Raw genomic sequence first — 5,382 nt, forward strand, 5'->3', positions numbered from 1 at the left:
CTATCATACTGGGTGTATGGTCGGCTGTGTGCGATTTTGCGAGTGTGGAAAAATCGCATAACAGCAAAATCGCATAACAGCCGAGCATACAAGCGCTAGCGCTACTGATGCCTGAACGGTATGTGGAATGAAGTGGGCGGGCATCGGGAGGCCACTATGGCACGGGGCAAGCACTATGGGCAGTCTATCTGAAGTGTACCTGGCGTATAAGACGACCCCCCACTTGGAGGCATATTTTTCAGGGCCAAAAAATCGTCTTATACGCCGGCAAATACGGTAGATCCAGGACATTTCTTGGAAGACACTCCTAAGAGTATCAAGAATCGGAAATGGGCTCTGCTTCCTATGGTGGGCCACTTGGAAGTGCTAACTATCAACTTTACCTAATTTGCATTTTTGCCTTGGGGTTGTAAGAAATCAAAGGAAAAGGGAAAAGAAGACAGAATGTACTAATCCACTCATTTGTCTCTCCAGAGTGACTTGTGTGGCAGAAATCTGAAAACGATTCTTTTGAAGTCAGATATTTATTCTTGTGCCTAGCTCTTTTCTAACCCATGAGTTATAAGAAGCTCAGAATCAGATATATGTATGCATGCATATATATTATAGGCATGTCTATATTTTCTTTTTTAAATCCTCATCAGAGGATATTTTTCCATTGCTTTTTAGAGAGAGTGGAAGAAGGAGAAGAAATATCGACGTGAGAGAAACATCAATTGGTTACCTCCTGTGCGAGCCCTGATCAGGGCCCAGGGAGGAGCCTGCAACCTAGGTACAGTGCCCTTGATCAGAATCAAACCGGGACCCTTTATTCCCCAGGCTGATGCTCTATCCACTGAGCCAAAGCGGCTAGGACTATTTTCTCCTTTATGGCCATCAGATCTACCTTAGCTGCATTTTCAACATTCCTTAGAATATGGCAGTCCAATGGCTACATTCAATTTGGGATGGTGAATAACACATTCAAACAGGAAAGTAGCAATATGGCTCTCCAAGACCTGGTGAAAGGCAGGACCAGAGAGGGAACTCAGGACATCTTCCTACTTAGATGGTGACTAAAATATGAACTATCTCAGGGAGAAATGCAGAGAGATGAATTAAAATCTGTCAGATTTGATCCCCAGACTTCTCCAAGTCACATCATTTTTAATCCAAATCTGCATTACATTAGCCATCAAGATTCATGATGGTGAGAGAATTAACCTTTCTAAGTGAATTCAATTGAAGGAAAAGATACAGAGTCTTCTGTTTCATTTCATCAGGAGTCTTTGTTTTCTCTGCAAGAGGCCCCTTGGGCTCTCTTTGCTTGTGAATTCTTCCCTTTTGCTTAGTTATAAGCAATAGCTCTCTCTACCCTATCTCCTAGTGTTGTGGGGTATCTTGGTGGGCCTTTGGTTTTGCTCAGAGAAGAAAAACTCCAAACTGACCTGGAGCTGTGAGGATTCAGCATCTTGTCTCCAGGAGGAAGACTGTATGACTTCATTCTCTTATAACGTGGAAACTTTCTTTTTTAAAAGTTATTAAAGATGGGTTTGACCCTGGGCTTTTCTTCTACAGTAAATCCATTTCTGTTTTAAGGTCCTCTTATGTTCCAATAAGGTTTCTTTTGTTTTACAACATGATAATAAATACTTCTGAACTTTTTATTGTTTAGTATTGCTAGGTGCAATAGGGGAGAAGGAAAAAAGGTCTTGTGCTGCTATCAGCACACAATATAGTGAGTCCTCAATGTCATTCGTAGGTTCTGAAACTTTAGACAAAAGGATGGATAAGGAAACCAATTTTGCCATGGGCTCATTGATATAAATGAGTTGAGTTCTTATGGCATCTCATCAATGTTATAATGAAAGGGTATGGAATGAAACAACATTGAACCAAATGACATTATTTGAGTATCTGCTGTATCAGACTAAGGGGGTGCATTAGAAGCTGAACTGTGAGCTTAAGACTCTTAAGTATGTATGAATTTGGCAAAAAAAGAAAGCTTTCCTGACTTTAGTTATCTGGGAAGGCTTCTTTGGAGCCTCTAGTCTGAGCCTAATGATGAAGAGGCAAGACAGACTCTACCAATTTCTAGCAAATAACAGTGTGTATGCACTTGTAGCAGTATTTTTTCTGTGACTATCAGCCTGCAAAGACAAAATGGGGTGATAGCAACAGTAATATCATGGGCCATAGCTTGAGATTCTAGATCACAGATCTCTAGAGATTGAAGGTGTGCCTGATATATTGATGTCCTCTGCCCTTGGGGTGGCCAGAACTCCCTGGAAGGGTACTTTCTTATTAATTTATTCCAGGGGGCCATATATGTTATCTATGTTTGTTATGTGATAGAAACTTTTTGGAAAGTGCTATTCTAGATATGTCCCTCTTCTTGGAAAGCATTGGTAACACATGGACACAATGCTTTGTTTCCATGCCTGTAGTCCTAGACAGACTGTTAGTTTTCTGAAGGTAGACAGACTGTGTCGGACTGATTCATTACTAAATCTCCAATGGGTCCCAGGTTCAATTCTGGTCAAGGGCACATACCTCAGTTGTAGGTCAAGGGCATGTACTTTGGTTGCAGGCTTGATCTCCAACCCTGGTGGGGGCATATGAGGAAAGCAACTAATCGATGTGTCTCTTTCACATCAATGTTTTTCTCTCTCTGTTTCTCCCTCTCCCTTCCTCTCTAAAAATCAATGGAAAATTATCCTCGGGTGAGGATTAACAACAACAAAACAAGACAAGAAATAACAAATGGAGAAAAAGAAACCCTTGTGCACTATTGGTGGGAATGTAAATCGGTGCAACCACAACAGAAAACAGTATGGCGGTACCTCAAAAATTCAAAATAGAACTACCACATCACCCAGTAAATTTCACTTCTGAGTATACATTTAAAAAGTGAAAACATAAATTTGAAAAGATATATTCACCCGCATGCCCATTGCAGAATTATTTAAAATGGTCAAGATACACACACACACACACACACACACACACACACACACACACACACTGGAATATTATTCAACCATAAAAGGGAAAATCTTGCCATTTGAAACAAAGTGGATGGACTTTGAAGGCATTATGCTAAGTTAAATAAGTCATACACAGAAAGACAAATACAATATTATCTCACTTATATGTGAAATTTAAAAAGAAAAAGAAAGGAGCTCATAGATACAGAGAACAGATTGGTTGTAAGGATGAGGGGTGGTGAAATGGGTGAAGGGGGTCAAAAATACAACCTTCCTGACAAACTAATTTGAAAATGTTCATTGAAGCATTATTTACAATAGTCAAGACTTGGAAGTAGCCCAAGTGTCCATCAGTAGATGATGAATGGAGATAAAAGCTGGCATACTTACACAATGGAATACTACTCTGCCATAAAAAGGAAGAAAATGTTACATTTTGCGACAGCGTGGATGGACCTGGAGAACAATATGCTAAGTGAAACAAGGCAGTCAGAGAAAGACAAGTACCATATGGTTTCACTCATATGTGGAATTTAATGAACAAACTGAACTACCAAGCAAAATAGAGACAGATTCATAGATATAGAGCAGGCAGAGAACCCTGGTGGTGATGGTGGGTGTTGGGTGTTGGGGTGGAAGGATTAAGCAAAAAAGAAAAAGAGAGAGAGAACTCATGGCCATGGACAAAAGTGTGGTGATTATGGGGGTAGGGGCTGATGGAGGTGGAAGAGGGCATCAAAGGGCTATATGGTGATGGAAAAAATAAAACAAACAAAAAATGAAAACTACAACTTTCCAGTTATAAATAAGTTTAGGATGTAATGTAATGATGTCTATGCTTAATAATACAACATTGCACATTTGGAAGTTGTTAAAAGAGTACATATTAAAAGGTCTCATTGCAAGAAAAACATTTGTGACTATATATGACAGATGTTAATATGGTGATCATTTCAGAATGTATACAAATATCAAATCATAATGTTGTATACCTGAAACTAATATGATGTAATATGTCAATCACACCTGAATTTTTTTAAAAAGGAAAATATTTCATGAATAAATAAATGAGAAAGTTTACACCTTGAAGGATGAATAAAATTTTAATAACATGGAAGTGCTATAGGTTTGCAGGTAAGAATAATATAAATAGAGTCAGATATGTGCCAGGCATAATTTGGAGAGCAATTGAGAGGTCCACAACTATTCATGGTGGGGTATTTTTTTCAGTAACAGTTGACATACAATACTATAGTAGTTTCAAGTGTAAACCTTGGTGATTAGACATTATATAACTTTCTAAGTGATCATCCCAATAAAACTCTTACCCATCTGGCACCACACAGTTATTAGAATATTATTGACTGTATTCCCTATGCTATACTTTACATCCCCATGACTATTCTGTAACTACCAAATGTACTTCTTAATCCCTTCACGTTTTTCACCCATCCCCCTAAACCCCCTCCCCTCTAGCCTTCAAAATGTTCCCTGTATCAATGTCCGTTATTTGTTTCTGTTCTGCTTGTTCATTTATCAGTGGGAAATTAGGAGGTCCCATACTTCATATTTAACATAATGCTGGATGAATAAAGAGCCACTGAAGCATTATTGCCCCCAAACAAATTCAGGATTAAAACAAACACATGATAATTGACCCAACTGGTTTGATTTCTCTCTTTGCATCTAATTTCAAGTCAAGTTCTGCCTACCCACTGTGGGAACCAATTTCTCAATTGGTTTGGGTCCTAATTCCAATAATTCCTAATGTCCCCATATCACCTTCTAGTTCAGAGGCCCTCACTGAAACTCCTGGCACCCCTGAGGCAAATGATGTTGGGCCATCCCTATTGATGTAGAAATGAGGGGAGGTAAACCCTCTTGTTTTCTCTACCCATATGTTATCAATATTGTTTTCCACATGGAGAAAGGGTCCAAATGTCTATTTCCAAAATATCTCAAATGTCACATCCTCAGGACAGCTGCTCTGAGCTCTCTAAGGTTGAGTTATATGCTCATCTTCTGGATCTCATAGCACCATCTGCTTATTGTTAATGATAAAATAACCACAACTGACATTGTAGAGCACTTAATATGTTCAAGGCATTATGCTAAGTGGTGAATAAGTATTATCTTATTCAATCACTAGAGGCCCAGTGCACAAAATTCGTGCATGGGGGGGTCCCCTCAGCCCAGCCTGCTCCCTCTCCAATCTGGGACCCCTTCTCACAATCTGGGACCGCTGGCTCCTAATCGCTCACCTGCCTGCGTGCCTAGTCACCACTAACTGCACCCCCCCGCCAGCCTGATCACCCCTCACTGCCTTCCTGCCTACCTGATCGCCCTTAAACCCTCTGCCTGCCTGATCATCTCTAACCACTCACCTGCCTGCTTGATAACCCCTAACTGCCTCTGC

This window comes from Myotis davidii, unplaced genomic scaffold (assembly GCF_000327345.1).
Source record: "Myotis davidii unplaced genomic scaffold, ASM32734v1 scaffold85, whole genome shotgun sequence".
NCBI classification, from domain to species: domain Eukaryota; kingdom Metazoa; phylum Chordata; class Mammalia; order Chiroptera; family Vespertilionidae; genus Myotis; species Myotis davidii.